We start from the raw sequence: 26,341 nt of genomic DNA, 5'->3' as shown, positions 1-26,341 counted from the left end.
CAGAAGTTCCTTTGGATTTATTAGCTCTGATAAATCTGTCATTCAGATTTTTTTTACATCAAAGTTCACACTAAATACTAAACAAGCTTAAATGTGAAAATAAATGTATTGTAGCAAAAAGGAGCAAGTTTTTGATTTTAAAATCTAAAATTAATTACAAACGTGGAATATAACATAAGAAATAATAGCAAAACATACTTCAAGACTGTTTTTAGTAGTAAAGATCTTTCATAACTGTTATATGATCTTGTCTGATTTAAGAAAGATAGAGAAATTAGTCCACTCCTAATCCCTAAGAACAACAAAGCCTTGAGGGGTTTACTGCTTACATTTTTCTTCTTTGCTCCTTTGTTTAAGGGAGAGGAACATTTTCCTCTCTGTTTGGCTTCTGTTACTATTCAGTGCTATTGTGTAAAAAAAGGTATCTTCTACTTCCATACTTTGAGTTAGTCCATTTCTTTTAGCTTAAATAACATTCCAGTTTACCACAATATTTTCAAGAGTTTTGCAAGTCACAGAGCACAGGTCTACCATGGATCATGAACTGTAAGAAGTTATCACTACCAATACATTTTCTCAAATACACAATCTTTAGTTTATCTTCACAGAAAGACCAGAGACAGCTTATTATTTACAGAGCTACAAACTTGGCAGTTAGAGTGCTCTCACCCTTTCCTCACAGCACTTGTCAGTTTTGGGCTCCTGCCATCACCACTATACTATAGAAAATCAGTAAATCAGAATTCATTATAAGATTCAATCAATTTTCCAAGTGTTTAATTTACCCAAGAAGAATTTCATGGCCTCTAAAATTATTTTCATAATCCTTTTTTAGCTTATGTTTAACTTTCTACATATGGTGAAATAAAATACAATCTTTTGAAGCAAACCTAGAGATTTAGCTCAGATACATAAGCTGTTACACAACCATGCAAATAAAATACAAAATTTCTAATTCTATACCTGAGACATTTAGCAAAAATTTATGGTCAGTGTAGTAGGTGAGATCAGCTGTGATTATTTGTCTTCATTTTCAGAATGAATCATTCCAAAAGACTGAAAATACACTGGCACTTTTAAAAGTGGCATGAATATTTCTTCACATTTCATAGCTTTGGTTTTTATATTCTTTCCTTTATATCAGCAAATATATCCCATGATCAGACAATATGTACAGATTCATTCAGCTGCTGTTCAAGGCACTCACTCAACAAATGAACATACTTTTATTTTAAACAAGAAGAATTGTATTTGGTGGCTGTCTTTCTCACTGTTTTTCCTAATAACTAACATCAGCCAGTTCTACACTGAAATGAACCAGAGAGGTACTTTGATAATTATACTTTTCCACTTCACAATTGCTATTCATGTCCTTACTGTTAAAGTTCTGGTTTGTGTCAAGCATGGTGTATTGAGCCACTCTAAATAATACAGTCAAATCAGAAAAATGCAAAGATTTCTTGATCATTTTAGCTCTGTGTTACTGCCTGCCAGAATCAGTAGCTACTGAAATCCATTAAGGGTAGCCTGAAATGTTAGACATATATACATCTATATATATGGCCTAGTAATATAAGCCTTCTGTGGCATTTTTTTTCCATTGTTTGAATCCCCTGAGGTTATGGGAACTAACCTGATGGAGTGTTTAAAAGCAGCTTATGTCAGTCAATCAGTTTATCTCAAGAGACAGCTGTGAAACTTGATTTGAATTCAACAAATATTGTATGCCATGTGGATAGATGCCTAAAAATCAGCTAGAATAGGCTACTTAATTAAAGCCATATGTTCCCATCAGTTACGCACTGCACACGGAAGCAGCTGGTCACAAGTTATACAACTTACATGCAAAGTGCTAGTAAACCCTTTATGTGAGAAATTAATGTCTAGATGGCATAGTGACAGTGCTGTTTGGTACCCTTTGATACTTGGAGGTACTCCATCCCGGTTCAACGTTGTATTGTACTTAGATGCTTGCAACAACTTTAATTTAAACGTGATCAAGTGCAAGATGAGACCAATGAGCTTCAGATTATTTTTTTTTGTAATGCAGTAAAGAGCATTCACATCTAAACATTAAAGTAGAACCAACAACCAGAATGACCTGCAGTAGTTTCATCAGTAGACCGATGACCAGAATAGTTGTAATTTAAACATATGATTCTTTAAGGATTCTGTGGGACCATGCATTTTATCAGGCCTATACAAATACAAAGACCTTGATCATGCACTTCAAAACCTCACAATCAGATCCCTGTACCCAGAAAAAAAAAAAAACAAAAAACAAACAACAACAACAAAAACATTAACTAAGGATTATGACTCAGCAGTGACTGCTAATTAGTTAACAATATAGTTACTATTGACATATACTATCAAATCATGCAGCTTAAAAGTACTTCAGCCTGGTAAAGGCACAAACCTTTATTTCATTAGAAAGTCTGCATGGAATAAAACTCCCCTGGCTTTTCTAGAAAACATTGACTTCATCTGGCTAACTTCCTGACAGCTAAATACAGATACACTACAGAAAAATAAATTGTGCAAATAGGGTTTTTTTTTCTCTCTGTCTCTTTTTTCTTTTTTTTTTCTTTTTTTTTCTTTTTTTTTTCTTTTTTTTTTTTGTTAACAAACAAAATGTATATGGTCTGGTTGAAACAAAGAATTGTTTTGAAAATCCTTTGAGAAGAAAAAAACAAAAACAAAAACAAAAACAAAAACAAAAAACAGCAAGTTGTGTTGAACAAATGCGGGGAGAATCAATAGCTTATAAACAGCCCAAGACAACGGTACAACTCCATAGGCACGTTTCTTGATGAAATAATAAGGGATCTTACCCTTGGTGGCCTAAAAGTACCAATTATCAGAGAAGCTGCAGCTTAACCTATGTGTTGGGTCAAGCCTGGTTGTCCCTCTTACTAAGCTTTTGGGCCATTCATTTTCAAGGGTGGTAATGACTGGACAAAGCAGAAAATAAGATTTCAATCAGCTGAGTAGAAAAGCAATGGGGAGATGATCATATTGACTTGCTCCCCTATCTCTTGAGGCCACAATCTGAAGATATTTTAGCCCTTTGTCTCACAGACCACAGTAAAAATATTGTATAGTAACGCCATCCTTGCCAAATCTGATGATGATGTTACTTCTTTATCTACAAGAAGACTAACTTTCATTCATGTTCTAAAGCAGGACAAACTCACATACAAGCTTACCATAGGCTTTTACATATCACTGTACCTTCATAGCCATATGTTTGTAACATTAAATTTGCTAAACACTAGAAAGGTTAAGATGTTTTCAGGTTTTCTTAACATTGTGTTGGGCACAGAGCTGGGAATAAGAAGGCTGTAGATCTATTAACCATTTCACTACATTTGCACTGACATAAGACATCTTTATAGAGAGACTGCACTACAAAGAGCCTCACTGCAAGTAAAACTATAGTCTATGTGTTTGTTTTTTTCGTTTGCTTGTTTTGTTTTTGTTTTTATTTTTCTCTTCATTGCCATTACCATGTATTTTTCATTCATTTGATACACTGGATACCTGTTTGGCTTCTGAAGTCTGTGGTTGTTATAGTACAAGTTCCATACAAGCACATATAAGTTCCAACTTTTGCTACTAAGAACTACATCAGGAATAAAACTTTCCCAGAGACAGAATCCTAAATTCACTTGCTGTTTCTAAATATATACACAGATTAGCACAAAATGGAGAATTTTGCAGCTATCCAGGGGTTTTATATTCCACCCACAAGGGGTAAACATCTACACAATTTCAAGGAGAACATCAGGACCAGTATGAGACCTTCTAGCTTGATCTGACCAGCCAAGCTATGTAATACACCTTGGCACCGGAGATTTCTCAGCAGCAATTTCCTAAGTGTTTGCATTTGGCATTTGAAATTTTATGCAAATTAAGGGAAGGTAGGATCTTTCAGACAGTCACCTCTCAAGGGATTATTTATTGTCCAGTCTACTTCTATCACCCAAATACATGAAATCTGTGTTATTTTACATATGTTTTACATTTAGAAACTTTTTTTTTTAGTCTTCTTGGAAAAACATCTTTAACTGTAAGGCTTAGTTGTTCTTGGCAGCTGACCATAAATTATCAGAACAAGGCAATCGATAAATATACATGTTAAAACTCAATGACTGTAGCCATCAAAACAGTCACTGGAATATTTATACTCTGTGAAACAAGGGAATTATAGAAGCTGTCACTCTTCTTGACAGAAAAAGACACCATACATGCTGTTTAACTTCAAATATAGTTAAAGAGAAAGGGTATACAAAATGACAGAACTCCACACAATTTAAGCAGTGAGCCAAGGGTGAGGAAGACCTTAGAATTATTCTGTTCTGCTTTTCAACTGAATTTCAAATGCATACATATTCTTTTTTTTTTTTTCTGAAGCATTTTCAATTATTCTTTTAGTCAGAACTCAAAAATTATTCTTGACATTAACACCACTTCTAAACTGTCATATGAATCAAGTAGGCCTTTTAAATCTAGCAGTCTTGAAATAACTTCAGTAAAGCCCTACATGGCACATATCAAATTCATTTTTATTTTTTTTTCGAGATTTCAAACAGAAGAGGGAGTAAAGGCTGAAGAGATTCGCTGACATGATGTCATCAAGGAGGACATTTAAAGAATGGAATGCTTTTTTAATTAAAGTATTTGCTTCAACAATATGATGGGAACATTATGAATCACTCCATGTAGAAATATGTCATAGGGTTCAAATCAACTAGACCTGCTTTCTACACATGAAATGGTTATATATTTTAGCTTTGCAAGAAATGGGAAATTTGCCTGCTAGTTTTCCACACATTTCCTGTATATAAGAAATTCCCTTTCATTATAATTGGTTGCAGATAAAACAAAAAGAAAAGGCTGCTTAATAAGTACTGTAGCACTTATTGTTGTGACACTAACATCATAATTTTAAAACTTATACTGTAATAGGCTTAAATATTACTACTATACTTACTTACTATACTTACTGCAATATTTTCAACTCTTGGTTTCAAAAGATTATGCCTCCTTTGGCTTGCAAATGTACCATATTCTATGCAACATATTACATATTGAATAGCCATTAGATAAAAGGTCTTCTATACATACGTAGGTGTATATGGAATATAATATGCAATATGGATACTGGAGTGCCAGATGACTGTAGGTAGACAGAGGAACTGAGAAGTCAGAGGAGCTGTGACAGGGACAGACCAGACCCCGCTACCCAACAACAGCTGGTGCCCAGGGCATACCTGTGCACAACTGCTTCCCCTCCTTCTCTTCTCTGAGAAGTGAATTCTTAGCATAGTTGAACTAAGTGGAAAAAGTTCCACTAACTGACAACTGACCAGTCAGATTTCATTATGATTTCCTGCATAATTGGGAAATAACATTCAACACTGCCATTCCAAAATAAAATAAAATAAAATAAAATAAAATAAAATAAAATAAAATAAAATAAAATAAAATAAAATAAAATAAAATAAAATAAAATAAAATAAAATAAAATAAAATAAAATAAAATAAAATAAAACTTCTTCCTGAGCTGTATGTTCTTCAGAAACTATACTGTCTTGAGTTGAAAATTGAAGTGATGCAAGTAAGCAAAGTGTTAATTTCCCCCTTGTTAATTTCCTTCATTTTTAAATAGCAGTGACTTATGATTTTTCTAGTGTCATATTTTGAGGATCTTTGCTATCTTAACAGACTGTTGACTACCATATATTTTCTTTCCATTAAGGTACATTTAGAATGATCAAGCTGTCTCTTAGCTGTCCTTTGCAATAAAGCTCTCACCCCCCCTGAACTATTCTCATTACACTTTTCTGAACTTCCCTGAATCTTTCAGCATCCTTTTTGAAATATGGATGCCACAGCTGGACAAATTTAGCAAGGCTGCATCCAGAGCTTTCTGCTTTTACTCTTTATTTCTCTCAGAAGAAATTCAAGGATATGCATGCCTTTTTAGCAACAACTTACTGTAATATGATTACTGAACAGGGCCAATTAGTGCTTCAAAGTTGCTGCTTTGGGGTTTACATTACCATTTACATGCTTAATTTCTAGATATCTGATGGTGCTAAAATAGAAAACCTTTAATATTAGCCATTCAAGAAATTAGAATAGAGGAAAGACTGAGGTTGATCCAGATAATAAATTAATTAGCAAGTAGGGATGTTCTTTGAGACTCGCTCTTACAACTTCCAGTGTTTGGTATCTGGGAAGCCCTGCTAACCTTTCTGACAGGCTGAGGTGTTCACTAATTAACCACAGTGAACTTAATCTCCAAGAATACATTTTGTGCCCCAGTGTGGAGTCAATCACAGTGACTTTAAACACGGTTTGTTTAAACTTTTGTGTTTTTTTTTTTTTTTTATTCTGAAATTTTGTATTTGCATTCTGTTCATGTGAAAGAATTTTCAGAGGTGTTCCGGAACCAGTCTACCCCAGAAATTAGAGTACAGGAACAAAAAAAAATGTATGGGACTCTGTTCTAATGAGAAAGAATAGGAAAAGGGATAATAAGGGTTTACAGACATGGCGTGTGCTGATTTATCTAAATTTAGACAAAATTGATGTGCTCATTTGTGTGGTTGCTTTTAAAGTGGTTGAAGAGTGGTCAAAATTGATTTAGTTTAATTAGGTTAAGCTAAAACTGTTTTAGCCACTTTTAGACTGCTTCAATGTCCACAAAATGCAGTTGAACCTGCTTAGCTAAATGGAATTAGAAACTGATTTTGTTACGCAGGAACAATTCCTGTCACACAAAAGTGACAGAGTTAAAAAGAGACAGTAGTGAAGATAAGGTAATAATAAATTGATATTATAGTATAAATGAATGAACTATGAAGAGGAAAAGAGTGACAGACTGAATACCAATGAAGATAGAATAGATAAGTATATGGATAAAACAGAAGAGCAGGCAGAATACCAAACGGGAAAGAAGAGAGGTTTGGCTTTAAGAACCAGAACCAACAAGAACAGAAGAAGTAAAGACAAAATAGGGATTTTATAAATCTGGTAAAGCTGCTATTATTTTTTCCTGAGCAGAGACTGAGCCTCTAATTTGGCTCTAAGAGTGGAAATTTGTTCATTCTTACCATGTACAATCTCAATGAACTATTGTAAGAAAACATGCTTATTATGATCTTTTGCTAAGATGCCAGGTGGTAGCACTTAAAACCTCTTGCTATGGGAGTAGAAAGGGGATTTATTTTCATTATTCATGAGAGCCATTTTAAGGGATAACTTGTAATATGAATGTAGTTGTGAATCAAGTGACATTAAGTGTACTTACTTCTGGGGTTACAAGATGAAATGAGGTGAGGTAGTTACTTAAATTTTTGACAATTGCTTATAAAATGCAAGTACAACATGACAACAAAAGTTACAGGGACCAAAATTCATTAGCCCCATGATTTTTATGTTTTGTTTATACACACACATTTGTGCCATATAGTTAAAACTATATTTTATATATATACATATAAGATTAGCTAATATTGTGTAGACAAGATTCAATGATGCCTTGCATTGTAAATCTCATTTTAAAAACTCATCTGACACTTCAGAAATTTTCATCCTCCTAATTTTTTGCTATTTGTGTCATTTTCCTGCATTCACTTCTTTTTACATCCATTAAAACCTGAAAACAAAAAAACACCACTACTCAACATGAAAAAAGTTTGGCAGTGGTACAAAGAAATTTTAAAATTTAAGTGGTAAAATTAGGTAGTTAAATCTGAGTAGACTAAGAGGGCACATCGTTTTTCACAAGTCTTGGAAACTAGAATTTCCTCTTGAGACATCAGTAGGTTCTCTTATTCAAACAGATGAAGATAGATTATGTAACAACAAGCCTGAAAATAGGGTTTCAAAAATACAACCATAACTCATTTACTATCTCTCTCATTATATCTCCCAAAGATATCTAGCGTAGAAATAGAAGAATCTCCCATAAAATATGGTCTTGTCCAGAAATGTTTCAAGGAATTTTTCTTTACATTTTGAAGACATTGCGGGGTAGACGGATGACGTGGCTATCATATATCCAAGTACATGTATATGGATTTTTAGGTCAAATTTGTAACTGCAAGACTTTTTTTTTTTTTTTCCCAAATATCTTGACCTGGGGTAATTTAGGGAAAGAACAGGAGTAAACCATTTCTCAGTTAAGCTATAAATACAGAGTAAAAAGATGAAATAAGAAAAAAAGAAAAAAAAGAAAAAAAGAAAAAAAAGAAAAAAAGAAAAAGTAAGTAATAATGTGACTGTGCATCCCTAAAGCTATCTCTGACCTGATCTGGTACGTGCACAGAACAGTATTATAGGAAGACATCTACTCTCATTCTTGGCTTCTGCTCAGACAGCATGATGTGTATCTTTATCCATGTAATGGAAAATCCACAGCACAAATTACTATTCGATGATCCAATGTACAAGATGTACATCACTATTATCTGTATTTAACACTATAAATTCAAAACATAAAAAGAAAGTTATGGCAACAAAATAACAATTTTATTCTACACCTGGGGAGTGGAGTTAACAACTCAATACGAAAGCATTCTGGAGGCAGCATTCCCTTCTAGATAAAATTTGTCTCAACAGATCTGATTCCATTCCCAATTCTACTAGTGCCTTTCTGAAATTGGCAGTAAGGGCTATTGCATAATATCTAAGTAACTCATCTCCTATCTCTGCCATTGATGACAGAACACTTATAACTGGACTCTGAAATTTCAATATTATAGTGTTAGATCATCATAGGTGTTAATTTGATGTCTTATCACTGGTATGTTTTATCCCTAAAAACAGCTGAAGTCATAGACAAGAGATTCTACCAGTCAAAATTTATTCTCTGCTAAAGCAGAAATGAAAAAGCAATTTATATGTCTTTCCTCCTTTTCTCATCAAGTAGTAAAGAAATTCATGCACTGTGCTGATTTTTTTTTTTTTGAGACATTTTTACCTTCTGAAGCCACAACAAAGTTTAAGAGACTAATTTCAGCTAAGTAAAACAAAGCATTTCCTAGCAAAAAGCAAAGGTCTGAAATGGAAATTTTAAGGACAGCTAAAATAAGCTTACATAATTTTCATGTCTCACTTTTTTTTTTTTTTTTTTTTTTTTCACGAGAAGAGAAATCACTGTAAACTCAAACATTAAGGAGGCCCTACATTTAGCAAGGAGAAAATTTCATTATCTTGTCCCATGCATTTTGTCTGGGTGATGGATTAAGTTACATTGCAAGATTCAGCTTCTAACATTAACTTACACAATTAGCCACACATAATTAGACAGTCAAGTGAGATGGCATCAGTCCTCATTCACTGAGTTTTTCATCTTATGACCTGTAGAGATTTCCATAAGGTGAAGGCCAAAATGGGCTACAGGATTTTTATTTGACTAGCATTTATAAATTCATGTATCATTATAGAAATATTACCTTTGATTAAGTTCTCATTAAAGGTCTCTCTGTCTCATATCAAAATGTCAATAACACTCCTAAGAAGGAAAATGTCATTTAACTAAAGCTGTGCTTATTAATCTAATAACTTCAAAGAAGATCATAAAATATTACTTTTTACTCATTAAACTCCCATTGTTTATTTTTTTCCTTAAAAAATGCTGAACTTTCCTCAGAGATACACTGCAATCAAAGTAGCTAATTGTCAGTATTTAAACTGATGGTTATTTTTCTGAACTGAAGAACTATCATCAAAGAACTCTCATGCAACCGTGTTTCTTTTCAGCTTAACACAGCATTTTATCTAGACATTGGCAGGGTCTTTCCTTCTCTCACTCTCATAAGATACTCAGTGCAAAAGTGACAGAACAAAAGAAATAGGATCAGTGTAGCGAAACTCTCACTGAAACCAAGAGAAGCAAGTAGAAATACAAAGTTGAAAAGGAAATTATTTTTAATGTTACAAAAATTCTACCTACACATCCACGCTTTTGACTGGGTATATTGATTTTCCTGAATAATTTTCAAGCACTATTCTTTAGAAAATAGGGACGCTTCCTTCCCTGTAAATCTGGCAGAAGTGAAAGTGGCTAGGTAGGCGATATAGCAGTTCCAAGCGACAGACAACCTTTGAAAACAGGGAAACATGTCAACGAACACCTGACATCATCCCCCTGCCATTAAGTTTGCCCAAGAAGGAAGAAAGGCAGAAGGAGTTCTCTTAGGCACCGACAATGTGATTTTGCAGATGCAAGGCAGCAGACCTTTTTACTGCTGCTGCCTAAGGCAATCATAATAATGCAGAAATCTAGATAAGTCTTGCCAGACTCAAAATTGACTTCCCAGGCTGTGCATTTAATGTCTTTCTCTCTTTGGCCAAGGTGGAAAGGCTTGATTTTCATAATCCATTGTACTCTGCTGTTCCTAAGTACTAGTATAAAAGTCCACAGAATTGCAATTAGCATGTTTATTCAGACAATAGCAGGACTATTTATTTCCTTTAGCATCCTAGACTACCTGATTTGTTTGAATGCCAAAGATATGCCTAAGAAAGAAGTAATGCAATAAAATGCAATATATATGGAATAATTACTTTTTAAGTGCAAGACAAATCTGGCAAAGGATTTTAAGGGGTAACAGCTCTAGACAGCAATTCTAAATGGTTAATACCATGATTAGCTCTGAAGTGACCGGTGCCAATTCTGAAGTTCACGAGTTTTAAATTACGAGGATAAGGAAAACTTGCTCTCTCTAAAAACAGAAGTAGAAAGCTAAGGACTGTGTTTGCATATGCCCTAGACAATCGAGCAGCTGAGGAACTCTTCCGTCACCACTTTAGGGACAGGAATAGCTTCATGAACAGTCTTCCTGTAGCAGGAATATTGTATGTAATGCTACGGACAGCCCTCCAGACAGGAATCTCATTACTGTGATGACACCACACTGCCACAGAAAATTTGTCCTATCTACATTAAGCAGTTATTAAGTAGGCTGAATACATGGCTTGGTAGTGCTGAAAAAAGGAGTGTACTCTACTGTACTGCACAACATCGATGAGCTTGCATGCTTCTTGATGAAAGCACTCTCCATGGCAAGTGTGCCTAGTAGGATGAACTGGAAAGCACTGACTAAAATGTGTGGTCCTAGGACTTTGACTCTGGTGTGCCATGTCAGTCCATTCAACTTTAATGTAAACACCAGTAATTATATAAAATGGCAACATAGGGGCAACAACTATGACGAATTCTTTGGCATATTCTAATCCTACATACTCTTGTGATTGTCACAGAAACAAAGAATGTGCTATGTTTTGCTCTCAGAACTCCAGTTTAAATGAAGAAACTGTAAAATTGCAAATAGTGAATAGAGAGTTCCTTGGCTATGTGTCTGTAGTACAAATTGTTCCAGTAAAGACATGGAATAACTTATGTTCGGTAATTTGCCTTTAGATCCACCTGGTTCAGATGGTAACATTAGACTAAGTGTTTCTTGGCTAAATCCGCCTGCTTTCAGTTTAGTTTAATCATGTTCCTTTTGGGACTTTGCCATAAAAATGTAGAAAACATGCAGATCTGGATATATAAAGAAAATTTTCTTTGGAATCTCAATTAAATTATCAATTCTCCAGATATGTAAATAATGCTACACGGCAGATAACTCCATGTTTCTGAGATTTTTAGACACTTTCCCATAATATTTCTCCCCTGCATAAGATAAATCCATTAAATCATTAAAGCCCATAATTTAAATGTCTGATATTCCATTGTTATTTTTATATAGCTTATGACATTAACTCTTCTCAGATATGTACAAGTTTTAGAACTAAGAGCTTCTTCCTAAATATTGTTGGGTTTTTAAAACAACAATCTCTTTGTTTTCTGGGCTGAAGTTTAAGCACACAATACGGTGGACACTGAACCCTTTCCTTCCACCCCGTGATGACTATTTAACATCCAATTCACACATCAGATTTCTTTTTTAAGTCTGTAGAGGTGCAGAGGTGCCCATTTTCAATCTCAGAACTCTAAGTTTATTTCTTCTTTTTTTTTCCTTTTTTTTTTTTCTGTCTGTGTCCAGAATGCCTTTCTTACTCATTTTTATTTGTTGTATATCACAGCATCGAGAACACAATAGCTACATCTACATAAAACATGTTAAAATGGCATTATACTGTACTCAACATACATTCAGAGCATCAATACCACAGATTAATTTCCTAGTTTTATCAGCATTTTTGCACCTAGTCAACAGGCACACTGTTTTTCTAAACCAAGCCAATCACAGAATCACAGAATCATCTAGGTTAGAAGAGACCTCCAAGATCACCTAGTCCAACCTCTGACGTGACACTAACAAGTCCTCCACTAAACCATATCAAAATGAGAAGACAGAGGAAAAAAGCTCCAATGGCTATCACAGTCTGTTGATTTACTAATTCTAAGCAATTAAGTCAATTAAGATTTAGTTTTTTAGATTTATATAATGAAATGTTTATAAATTTAATTGTATAAAAATGCATATAAAATGCATGTCTCTTTTTGTTACCTGTAACAGATTGTATTTTATACAGTGTTCTCAGAAATAACTGTCCTCAATGTCCTCAATGGGCACTTGAGTCATCATGATCATGATTTCTTAGGTCACTCAGCTACAGTCAGGCAGTCTGAAAAGACTCAGTACGGCTCTGGTAGACCTGTGGAAGTAAAGTTCTGAGACAGGATCTTTAATGGCATGGGAAAAGGTGAATGATGTTGTCAGGGAGAAGTTGGTAAAGTTGATAAATTACAAAAGCTTATTCACATATATTAGGATTAATTTTTATCTCAAAATAGAATGATTACAATTTAAATCTGAGCTACTTCTCACATTCACAGCAGTATAACCATAGTAAAATAGGATTCTCCCCTTGAGTGGGCAACTGGATATTTCTGGATAGCAGAACAGTGATGAATATTTCTGTAGATCCAGACCTCACTATATAGTTTAAGATGTGTACACAGAACATATCAAGATAAATTTTGTGTTTTAGCCAGATTAAGGTATCAGCGTATGTAAACATAAAGCTTGCTTTCCATTCCGCACAGCTTGCACATGTTTTGTAAACTCTTGTTTCGTATGCAAATGACCTCTATTGCTAGCCTCAGTGTCTGAGATTTCTGTCTTTTTCTCCAAGTTATTTTATCACCCCTCTAAACTTCTTATTTCAGGCTCAGAATAAAGCTTATGACCAACCTTAAAGCTTATTCACCTTACTCTTGACATTAATATACAGTGTGGTTGCCTTTCACTTTTCTTCAAAACATTCCTTCCATCGCTTACAAACAGAATTACAAAATCAGGATGAGGACTAAAATTTCTATTTCATTTGAGTACAGACGCTTTTTTCCTATATCCTTGTTGTTTCTTTTAAGAACAACTAAGAATAATAGCACTAACAAGATGAACGTACATCAAAATTATATTACGATAATATAAATGAAATACTGTAATGAACTCTAAATCGTTACTTAGTACATTACAAATTTCATATGGAGAAAATAATACCTTATATATGTAGTGAGTAATATTGTACTAGGACTAATATACTTGTAAGTTAATTACATACTGTGTAGCTGATTTAGTTGCATTTAGCTAAGGAGCTGTTCTGGGCTCATTGCAGATTAATTATATCTTTAAACATATATTCTCATTTATAACCGTCACTTGTGACAGTAGCTGTTGGCTAGGTTGCTTTATAGACCCTTCTTTTATGAAAACAAAACAAAACAAAACCTCACTACCAACCACCACCACCAAAAACAGACACAATAAAACCCCCTGAACATACAAGACTGAAAATCTCTACTAGCTAAGATAAACTAAAGCATAAAGCACTGGAGGAGTGCAAGTTTTATTTTACCGTACTTCTGCCCACAAAATATCCTTTATAGAATCAACTCTGTAAAGGTATAAAGCCTCATTGCATTTTATCTAATACAATTAGCTTTCTCAATCATGAAACTGAACATAAATCTTCTCAATTCTATAAACTGCTCTAGTCTCCAAATCTCTTATAAATGAAAGAGAAAGGTTTAGGTGAATTCCAAAGACTCTCCCATGATACTTCTTTAAGTTTTTATTGACTGTATGAAACAAGCCACTTTTGACTGTACACTGGAACAATAATTTTACATGACAAAAATGGGTAATAAGTGATAGCAAGTGCATGAGCTACTCAAAAATCTAAAACAAGGACATCTTTGTTGAGGATATTCAGCGTTGTTCTAACCTCAGCTTGAACAGTTAAATGAAAAACAGTCTTAAACACTTTAAATTCCAAAAGAAATAAAGAAACAAACAAACAAACAAAAAAAAACCTATCTGGGAAAGCAGGAAAAGAAGATGGAAAATAAAAGCTAGACATGCTATGATTTTTTCCTACGTGATTTTTTCATGTTTATTGCAAAACTGCTGGAGCAGTAGTGACATTTTTAACTAAATTTCCAAGTCATCCCCACATCCTGCAATTTTCTTTGAAGACTGGTGCATCTGAGCACCAGTGAAAGTAATGCATATATTATGGGCCTGTGTTGTGCCATAAACATGGCCAAATCACACAGGTCTTTTAGGTCATTTTAGGACAAGTGCGTGCCAGAAGAGTTCATCACAGGGCAACTGACTATATCCAGTTCAAAGTAAGACTCCCATGTTTTGTAGACAGAAGGGACTCAGCATCGATTGCCATACTCCTACTGAGACAAATTACTTGCTAATATAAATATAGCCCACAAAACTGTCTTCACTGACTCTGATGCAAACCTACAGTGAATCCAACACAGTCCTCAGTATTCTGTTTGTGCTAAAAGGGAAATTGCACACAGCTTCTCAGTCTAGCTGATACACATTTTAGGAAGTCCAGAACAGACCCATGTACATTCACATTTTGGTAATGTAATGAAAACAACAGAACAAACGAACATACAAAAAAAAAAAAAATCTTTGTATTTCTTTACAATTCTATAAAGTACAAATGTTACTTTAGGAAATGATCTTTTTTTTTCAGTCATAAGATTCACTAAGTGGTAGAGGAAGCTATGAATCTTTGGCTCTCTACGTGACCATATCTTTCACCTACCCACTGCAGTGTAGGCCTTTTGCTAGGGTATCCTGATAAATAGGATGAAAGGTAGGATGCAATGCTGGCCAGAGGGATTCACAAGGTGAACTACATCCACAGTGATGGAAGAAAAACAGCTAGCAGGAAATGACAACATCGATGTCACAATATGGGCATTTTCAACTTCAAGGCTCAGTATTTCTAGCTATGAAGCTCACATTCTCCGTATGTAGGGAAATATCATTGCATGCCAGCAAGGGGAAGCCTTCAGAGAAGCTCCTGTCGCTCCTTACCTGTTAATTACTCTACAGGTTGAGCACACAGGTCCATAGCACACAGTATGTGTTTGTGGCTTTCTGTCATATGAAGAAAAAAAAAATCACTTGCAATAAAAAAAAAAAACAAACAACTTTGTGACCCCTGTTTCCATGTGCAAAATTTCTGCAGAATAATTTCAATAGCAACAAAAGCTGAAAAGAGTAAAGATGATTCAAACATGCAAACTGCAACAGTATGTAAGAATAACCTATTTTGTCAACGATTCATAATGTTTGAAGATTAAACAAGGTAACTGTAGATCAAACTACCAGTAACTTCTTTTTAAGACAATGTTTCAAATCTGGGATATACTCCTTTTAGAAAAGAGCAGAATTTTCTCTGCAGGCAGAACAGTCACTTTTCTAGATTTGGCTGCAGGATCGAGGCTTATGCTTTGATATAACCTGTATCAATACAGTTCTTTTTGAAATTGTATTTATGTTCATATATAGATGAGTTGCTGATTCACTTAGCCCTTTTTGAAGAAAAAAAAAAAAAAGTGATTTGGATTACAAAGCAATAATATTGTTTATTATAAAATGTTCTTTCCCTCACTGGCACAGAAATAAAGCCATATATCACAGCATTCCATTAGTAAATTCAAAGTGATGATTAGGATTCACAAAATCACTTAAGCATGTGCTTATGATCATATTAATTCAGCAAACCAATACACATGCTTTTTAGTTATGTATATCCACAAATCTCACTAGAATAATTAAATAGCTTATGCCAAATGCCCAGAATTCATTATGTGCATTTGTCCAGTCATACTAATGAAAGTGCAGAAAATGGTTAAAAAAAATAACTGTGTATTTAATTACTTTGCTAGATGAGTGTTTAAACATATACTCAAATGTCACATGGAATTAGCCTTAAGATGTGCATATGCATAAATGCTGCATTGAATTAGGGACTAAGTAGCAAACTTCCATAGAGTTTTTTCACACATTGTTAACAAATAAATAAATAAATAAAAACATCCTCCTAACCACCGTGAACATCAAAACACTGTGAGGCTTTGAAATTTCAAAATAAGTGCTTATCGCAAAGCTAAAATTCATTCCCTTCTGTAAATGTTATATACCATACTAAGATTACTTTTGTAGAAATTAATCTACATAAATATAAATAACATGGATGAAATAGGAAACTAAAGGATTACATTGTCAGTTAGAGGAACAACTCTACTTGACTCATACTTGTGGCTTAGAAAGTCTGATAATCAAAGTTTCTATTGATGTTAATGAAATGTTCTTTCAAGAGAAAAGCCAAATATATGGCTTTTACATATGCTTTCTCCTTCAGTTTTACAAAAAAGAATTAGGGAGATGTAATGGAAGTGGAGGATCATGACTTAAAGGACAGTAGTGGAGAAGCAGATCCCTAACAATTCCAAATTTATGGTTATGAGAATTAAGCAGTAATATTTTTCCCCACTGGCAGACTAAGAGGCTCTTAGTGACTGGTTAAGGTTGAAGGATACTAAATCATGACCATGCAAATATCTATTTGATAGTGCATTTGGATAGTAACATACTAAGTATCACAAAAGTACACTTGTCTTTGCTATTTTCTGATAATAATTTTGCAGGAAACACATCCTAAGTCTAGCACTACTAAGAGGAAAGAGATTTCCCAACTATCTATTCAGTACCTTTAAAACAAACACACACACAGAAAAACAAAACAAAACAAAACAAAACCTTATAATGCTGACTTATTTCTCAAATAATTAACAGAATGTTTCCAGACATATTCAGACATCTTCATTGCCTTTGCTAAATACACATGCAAAAAAAAACAACAACAACAACAACAAAAAAAAAACCCAAACCAAAAATAAACAAACAAAACAAAACAAAAAAACAACACACAGTGTTGTTGTAGATCATCCATGTCAGAATATCATCATCTTGCTATGAAATCAGTAACACATATTGTAGAGATTGAATGAAAGACTGAGGTATTCTCCATGCTTGAGTTCTCTTCGGGTATTAAAATCCTGCATCTACTGATGTTAGAAAAGTAATTTATAGTAGTGGAAGTTTCTGAATTCCTATGTACAAGTTAATCAAATGGACAAAAAAAACCCACAGATGGAACAAGAATCTGGATATCACAGTTTTCTTCCAGGTTACTGTCTTAATAATTGTCCTAGAGCATTACAGTCCTTTTTCTCCTCCAATATGTTCTTGTGTACATGTTTACACAAGTATTCAAAGTTTCAACTGAATGATTATCAGAAGATTATTGTTTAATTCCTATCTTGGTATGTAGAGAGATCAGAGAATATTTTAAGTAAGATTATCTATCTGGGCAGCAGTGTGCCCAGGTGGCCAAGAAGGCCAATGGCATTCTGGCTTGTATCAAGAATAGCATAGCCAGCAGGGAGGTGATCGTCCCTCTGTACTCCGCTTTGGTGAGACCACGCCTCAAATGCTGTGCTCAGCTTTGGGCCCCTCACTGCAAGAAGGACATCGAGGCCCTGGAACATGTCCAGAGAAGGGCTACGAGGCTAGTGAAGGGCCTGGAACACAAATCCTATGAGGAGCAGCGGATGGAACTCAGGTTGTTTATTCTGGAGAAGAGGAGGCTCAGGGGGGACCTTGTTGCTCTCTACAGCTACTTGAAATGAAGGTGTGGGGAGCTGGGGGTCGGCAGCATTCATAAAGACACCAACTAGACTTAAACCTGAAGTATGCACTCAGCTGATCAGCCTAGCCATGGGGAAAGCAATTGTGGATCTACAAAGAGCGTAAGCTTCTAAGAGACTATGCTGTTATCCTGAATTAGCATCTCTTGCATTACTTTTGGCCAGACTTTTAGGAAACCCACGTTAGGTGTGACTAGAGAGAATAAGTATTTTGTTTACACATACAACATACCTTGGTCAAAAATAAGAGAAAAGATATTTCAAAATTTGGATGGAATCTGGCCCAAAAAAAAAAGAAAAAAAAATGGAGATGAAAATCAGTGAGTTACCCAGTCAGTCATTCATACAGATCATTTCTAATCAAATACAAGGATATACAATGGCTAATAGTATAATTTTTACAGCTGCCATCTGTAAATACATTATGATAGCATTTGGTTTATTCTCACACTTTGAATACTGCACTGACATCAGTGAGAACTTCTGCTGTCATCTTGGAATATAATCTTTATTGTTTCACATAGGGAAGGTTGAATTATGCTACACTATAGCTAGTATAGTTTGCCTCAGAATCAATCTCAGTGATATTTTTCTGTATGAACTTGCACTAAAAGACAATGCAGATGTTTGCAAGTTCAGTTTATTATGCTCCATCACTCTAATTACATAGCTGTAAGGGGCTTACTAGCATATGCTTTGTAATACCATATGTGGTTATAACAAATTAAAAATATAGTTAAACAGTGTTAATAGTTTATCTCTTATTAACATCAGATAAGTTTATTACTTTTTTTTTTTTTTTTGTTTAAAAGAATAAAATGTCCATGATAAGAATTTCAGCGCTGATTCATGTTGTTATAATGTTGGCTCTGTAAAAGCTAACCTCTAATTCAGTGGCAGAACAGTAAATTCAAAACTATGGTTGCTTCAGGAAAACCTACATTAGGACTTTCATCTTAACAGCAGTGCAAATCTATTCATAATTTCTTTCAGCATTATTACCCATAAAACTGAAAACAATACAATGCACCATCAGTGTTTTGGAAGTCAATGGAAGACAAATGAATTGCACTGCGTACACATTAATTTTAGCGATGTAAGACCAATCATTATCTGAGTAGAATCAAAAGGTTTTTGTTTGTTTGTTTGGTTTGGTTTGGTTTTTGAATATTTTCAAATTGGTTGCATAATTAAGCATGAAAAATCAGGTTCTAGCAAAGGTGACTACTGCAGTATGATGCAGCCCATCTGACTACCTTTTTACCTTTGGCCTATACCTATTTGCTCTAGTCAAGACTGTCATCATGAGTTTCTAAGATATGCTCCTACCATTAGGAAAAAAAATTGTTCATTATGAGATATCAAATAACAATGAGATTTTTTAAAGGACTCCACTATAATTTTTGCCTGATTCTTCTATTATTGTTGTTATTATTTTACATCTCCAGTGAATATGTGGCAGCTTCAGCCCTGCTAGCACTCCCAGACTTAGAAAATTAGGACATTTTGCCAATTTTCCTGGAATTTTTATTGACTAATCCAACTGAAAGCAAGTTACAAAAAAAAAAAAAAAAAAAAAAAAAAAGAGTTCAACAAGGTTCTGAGTGAATTTCTTATATCTATCTTACAATCATATTAGTGAATGATTTTGCTTAGCTCTTACTGTTTCTGAGCTTTTAATCAATTAATTCAAACACTAAATCTCCAGTGATTTTGCCTACACAATTATGCCTCCACTCTTCATCCTGTGTGTCTGTAGCTTGCTCCCAGAATCCCTGCAGTTTTCCTGCCCTTCCTAAATAGTACGAGAAAGTGCAGGTAGAAAGAAACACTGAATCATTTCTTATGAGTGTCCAGCTTGAAGAGAAAGTACTGCAAGTCTAAGTAGCTGAGATTACTTGCTCTCTTTCATTCTTTCTATCCCTAAGTGTATAAGATCACTTCTTCCCCATTCCACATGCTCTTTTATACCAAGTGTTTAATGAAAGTCGAGGTTACTAATGTTTAGTCATAACTGATCATTTAATGAGGCACAAGTGAAAAAGCTTTTATCAACATACACATTTTGTCTCGCTGTGAGACGATCATTTCAGAAATACTAAAAACAAGCATTGCAACCTCCTTACATATTTAACATTCTTTAATAACTTCCCCATAAAAGACGCACACCCTTGACAGTCACTCTATTTTTATTTATTATCTGACTAAAATTGCTTGACAACTAAGCTACTTTCTTCTAAGCTTTAAAAAACTGCTTCTTCAAATCTTAACACTGCAGAATTCTTGACCATGACATTATGTGGTTTGATGGTGGAGCAGATGCAAGTCTTTCTCAAGGTATTAAGTACTGTTTGTAAGTTTTGTTTGTTTGTGTGTTGGTTGGTTTTACATGAGAATTTGCCTCACTATCTATCTTCCATGTCCTCCTGCTCAGGTCTCAGCAAATGAAAAAAAAAAAAATCATCAATGAAAAAAAAAAAAGATCATCTTCCATTCTTACCTGTTTTCTGTGCACTTGCTTTGGGTACATGTATTGTAAACTTCATCTAATATATACCAATCCACTGGTATATTTTGTAATTAACAATATGTATCCATGGTTTGTTACGACTGCATGACTGTTCTATGAAAATGGTTTGTTCTTGACAAGATCTGAGATTAGACTTGTAAGCTCTTATTTGAAAAAAAAAAAAAAAAAAAAAAAAAAGCTTTTGCAAATATACTTTTGAATTGTGGATAGCTATATCCACTTTTCTTCCTTTTTTTTTTTTTTAACCACTATAAATAATGCTGTCATGAAGTAATGAGTATAGACTGTTTCTTAAAAAATAAAATAAAAAATAAAAAAAAAGAAAGAAAGAAAAAGAAAAAATATTGAACAAAAAGCTATTTCTAAATTTTGCAAAAATAATTCTCTGTGCTAAGACATATAATTGATCAGTGAAAGTTTTTTTTGTTGTTGTTTTGTTTTTGTTCTTAATATACACCTAAGATACAGATACGGAAAATAGTTAGGAGAAAATAAATCAAATATGCAGGGCTATTACGACACAGAAACTTATCTGAAGTAACTGTCCATGTATATTTATAGTGACTCACCATTATTGGTAAGTAGTTAAGTGACTGAAGAAAGTAGTGTTACCTTATGCTGTTTTATCCATGGCTAACCAAAGGCTAACTGTGACAATTAATAAGCACAAGCTGATACTATCTACGCACACAGTCAACTCTAGTAAATTGCTTATACCCTTAGCAATTTAGCTAAATGATGTGACGACTGAATTTCCATTCCTGTAGAAACTGCAGAAATGCATTGCAAGCCTACTATCTGGAATACAGAGCCTGTGATAACACACCAATGCTAAGATTACTGAGATCTGTCTTTGATGACCACTGTGATAACAGTAACCTAAGTGTATGAATTTATTAGGCAGAGCATTAATTTAAAGAAGGTTGTATAGATTATTTTTGTTTTCTCCAAAATATGTCAGTAATTTATTTGTCACCCATTTCCAAGTTGGCCTGATGTTTCCTGTCTTTATCATGTCTGTTTATCTGTCCGCTAATATTATGAGTTATGTTTGGTCAGCTCACCTAATTTCACATTTTTACTTTTTTAAGCCAATATGATTTGACTGCCTTAATACACATTTTTTCTTGGATATTTAGCTTGTTTCAGCAATCCCACTACTATTTGGAAGCAGATGGGACTTCTCTCTTGGTGTCTTGCCATCCTGACAGAATGATGGATGTGAACACTTGAAAATCTTTATCTCATTTTACTTTACTCTTAGATGTTTTCTAGCTTCTGCTTTGAAACTGACACACAGCTTGGCTGGTGCTTTGTATGGTTCTTATGTATGGTTCTTTGTATGTCTTCTTCATGCTATCATCAGGTTGAACATTGCTTATACTCATTTATCTACTGCATCTCATTTTGCTTTTTTTCTTCTTGTTTTTTTTTTTTTTTTCTTTCTTTTTTCCCCTGTACTTATACATAGTACATACAATTATGTACACACATCAGGAATCTGACAATGCTTTAGAAAACAACTTTTTTTTTTTTTTTTTTTGCCCTGAACATACTAATGAAGCATTTCAAATACACACCTGAAAATGTTAATTTTCAACTTATTGAAGGATTTTCCTTCACAACAGTAAACTACCCTTTGATTCCTGCCTATGATAAAAGGGCTAGATTTGTAGATGAGAGAGCAGTAGATGTTATGCTCATCTTCAGCAAGGTTTTGAACATGCTCTACCCCAGCATTCTTGTATCCAAGCAGGGAAGTTATGGTCTTGATTGGTTGAAAACAGGAGGATAAAGAAGACTGCCTGAAGATCTAGCTTTTTTGCTAGAAGAGAAAGCTTCAGGGAAATATAATTGTGGCCTGCATATACGTAAGAGGAAGTAATGAAAATGACAAAGCAGACTACACAGTGGTGCATAATGGGATGATGGTAAAAAAAGAGTGTAAATTGAAACAACAGAGATTCAAAACAAGATATAAAGAAAAATAACTTTACCATAAGGACTGTCAAGCAGCAGAATAAGTTGGTCAGAGAGGTTTTAACATCTCCATCTATGGAGTTTTTGAAGACTCAACTGCATAAAGCCTTCAGCTATGTGACTGCTCTTATAGCTGACCCTGCTAAAAACATTGGAGATTGGACTACTGACTTCTGCAATCCTTTCCAACCTGAATTATGGTCCTTAAGGCAGTAAGAGCCCCTTGTCAGGCACAATTTTATCAAGTTTTACTCCCTTGGCCTTTCTAAGCAAGCACTGAGATTGTTTGTTGCCAAATACAATTTTTGCCATACTCTCACAAAATCTATCTTGCAGGTTCTGTTCATAATGATTTGACAGCATGCCTATTATTTCCATGAATCTATGAGGCAATGTAAAATATGCCACAGGTTACCATCAGTCTTTGTAGTGCCTTGGAGAAACAGTAAAAATTGAAAGAGGGTGTAATTCAGAAAGTGTAAGTTCTGCATGTAGGTAGGAAGAGTAAGTTCTACCAAACACAAAAGATATGAGGTAGTAGTTCTTTGGAACAGTATTTGAAATCAGCAATGAATCACAAGTCAAATATGAAAAAAAAAATCATGCTATTGCTAAGAAGGCTATTTTTTCTTTATAGTGGAATCATTTGCAAGACGTTAATTCCTCTTTTCTACTCAGTGCATCAGACGAGGCATTGTAATTGGGAACACTACAGTTCTAGGGAGATATGAACTGAAGGGAGTAATTGGGTTGAATTCTCATGTTTTATCTAAACACAGCTAAAAGTAACACATATGATCGGATGTCTAGAGAACATTTTCTGTGAGAAAGCACTGAAGAAACTGGAGATAGTTAGGCTATGGAACAAAAGAAGGAATCTGACTGACCTTCCAGTAGGCAACAAGGAGTTTTACAGAGGAATGGAATAATTTGTTTTCCTTCTCCTGTCTGCACAGGACAAGAAACCCTGGGCCCAGGCTATACCAAGACTATTCATATTAGAAATGAGAAAGAAATTTTAGAGTAAGGACAACAAAGTAATAGCGTCATACGGTAATGGAATAATAGAAAAATCACAGGAAAAAAAAAAATATCTGAAAAGACAAACTAGATAAACATCTGTCAGGAATGAGGCAAGTGATACAGATAATACCTTAGGAAGAGGAATGAATATAGGTGTCTCTCTGAGGTCCGCTAAACTCTCATTTTCTATGGTTCTATTACTAACTTCATCTATTATATCAATCCTTTTTGTTTCTCTTAATATAAACTTGTAGGTGGCACTGTTTTGGTTGTTTGGTTGTTTCATTGTTGTTGCTTTGTTTTGCTGTAGGCCTGACTCAAGTTATGTTCTTGGATAACAACAGTTGGCGTCCAACAAGGTGCTAGATTGACGTTTTTATAATTCAATACTTGCCAAAGTTTGTATTAGGCATAAAGTACTGAAAACATTTTTGCTTTTGTGAAACAAGGTTTACTTCAGTTGTAGATAAGGTTTAGTATCTTAAGTATTCTATTTGCATAGACAAACATTTTGCTTGGCTTTTCAAGGGTTATCAAGGGTCTTCAAGGGTTTTCAAGGGTCCAGGAAAAAAAAAAAAAAAAAACAAACAACAAAACAAAACCAAAAAAAATGGGAGTGTTGATCAGTGCTCTGATGAACATGAGCTGACAGTGTGCCCAGATGGACAAGATGGCCAATGGCATCCTGGCCTGTATCAGAAATAGTGTAGCCAGCAGGAGCGGGGAGGTGATCATCCCCCTGTACCCTGCTCTGGTGAGGACGCACATCTAGTACTGTGTTCAGTTTTGGGCCCCTCACTACAAGGGCATTGAGGCCCTGGATCATGTCCAGAGAAGGGCAACAAAACTGGTGAGGGGTCTGGAGCACAAGTACTATGAGGAGCGGCTGAGGGAACTCGGGTTGTTTAATCTGGAGAAGAGGCTCAGGGGAGACCTCATTGTACTCTACAGCTTCCTGAAGGAGGTTGTGATGAAAAGGGGGTCAGCCTCTTCTCCCAGATAACTAATGATAGGACTCTATGGAATGGCCACAGTTTGCTCCAGAGGAGATTTAAATTAGATATCAGGAAAAACTTTTTCTCTACAAGAGTGATTAGGCACTGGAATGGCCAGCCCAGGGAAGGTGGTGGAGACACCATCCCCGGCAGTGTTTAAGAAGTGCCTGGACAAGGTGCTACAAGATATGGTTTAGTAGCTTAGTGGGTAGTATTGGTGCTAGGAAGATTGTTGGACTAGATGATCTTGTAGGTCCTTTCCAATCTTGTGTTTCTATGGGTCTATGATCATAAATGTTACCTAGTACGTGAATTACACAAATTCAACAAGTTTAAGATACAATTTCAGACTTTCTGTATTTGCTCTGCCCTATTCACTCCAATTAACTTAAGAAACAGGCATTTTATAAACTTGAACATATGAAAAACTTAACAGATTTTACTGCTTCAAAAATATAATTTTAAAAATTTAGAAGCTTTTACCAATGCAACATATTGTATTGTCCATTTCTGGTATAATTTTCTGCTGCTCATATTTATATTATGTGAAGAGTCAAAAGTTTGTTGTGATTAAATTATTAAATTCAAAGGTTTTAACTGAAAACTTAATCTTAGAGTTGCTTGTGGAGCTTTGTGTGTAGAGTAGATCTTGATATTTTCTTGCAGTATTTTACAAATAATTTACATTGTCCTTAATACCAGTATGATTGGTCATGCCACTAATTTCAATTCAATTATTCAACTTTTTTTTTTCTTGAATAACACTGAAGAATTCTTTGAAGCCTAGCACATTCACAAATGTCCTACTATCAATTTCCTGTTTCTGTGCTGTCTTTACATGTGGTGCTCGTCTACATTTTAGAAAAGATTTAAATTGCACTGTATTAATGTACATAGGCATAAAATCTCATCCCTCTTCCCTTTCATCATTTGCTTCCTTCTTCAGTGTAACACATTTATTTTCTTTCCTCACCTTTGAGCTTCAATATTCTCTTTTGACAAAGTCACTGAATATATTCCCCTGTGTGAGGCATTTGCTTTTATTTATTTATTTATTTATTTATTTATTTATTTATTTATTTTGTAAGCTTAAAGATTTTCCTTTCCACTCCTGATTATGAACTTATTTTTGCACTAGTTAAGGTGCATATACTTTGCCTTTAGGTGCCTTTTTATATTAATTCCTGTTATTTCTGATTCATCTAGCTTTTCCTTGCACTTTGTACAAGAGAGGGTAAATAACAAATAACAAACCATACAATCAAAAAAAAACTAATTATAATTTCTTACGATTTCAATATCTGAACTTTGGGGATCCTAATTTTTTTGTATTTTTTATTTTCTCATAATTTAAGATGACACAGGAAATTTTGGAAAGGTTTTTTTTTTTTTTTTTTTTTAAGAAATAAACTGTTTGCATGTTGCTGATCAGCACTATATAAAAATTACTGAACTGCAATTAATATGTAAAATTTTCATACAACCATTTATATTTGTGGCAGAACCTTGTTAAGACTGAAGCACAGTGACCAAGAAAATCAAGAAGAGATAATTTCCTTGGATTTACAACGACTATATGGTACTTCCCATTAAAACATTTTTGTGTAGCATTTGGAAATACTGGACTATAGAATTATACATTCTGTAAAAGTGGATTCTGATTTTTAAGAGAGAGAGAGAGAAAGAGAGAGAGAGAGAAAGAGAGATTTAGAACAGCCAGTACTAGCTGCTGGAGGTCATGTCCCCAAGTTA

The 26,341-nt window shown here is 34.4% G+C and overlaps 1 protein-coding gene across 20 annotated transcripts in view; it reads right to left on the bottom strand.

The window, feature by feature from the left end:
- Window positions 1–26,341, bottom strand: part of DGKB (diacylglycerol kinase beta) — a 402,254-nt gene that overhangs the window by 170,977 nt on the left and 204,936 nt on the right. The window lies entirely within an intron of this gene.

Source organism: Anas platyrhynchos, chromosome 2 (assembly GCF_047663525.1).
Source record: "Anas platyrhynchos isolate ZD024472 breed Pekin duck chromosome 2, IASCAAS_PekinDuck_T2T, whole genome shotgun sequence".
NCBI classification, from domain to species: Eukaryota; Metazoa; Chordata; class Aves; order Anseriformes; family Anatidae; genus Anas; species Anas platyrhynchos.
Note: the sequence above shows the minus strand (reverse complement) of the source record. Positions and strands in the feature narration are given on the sequence as shown.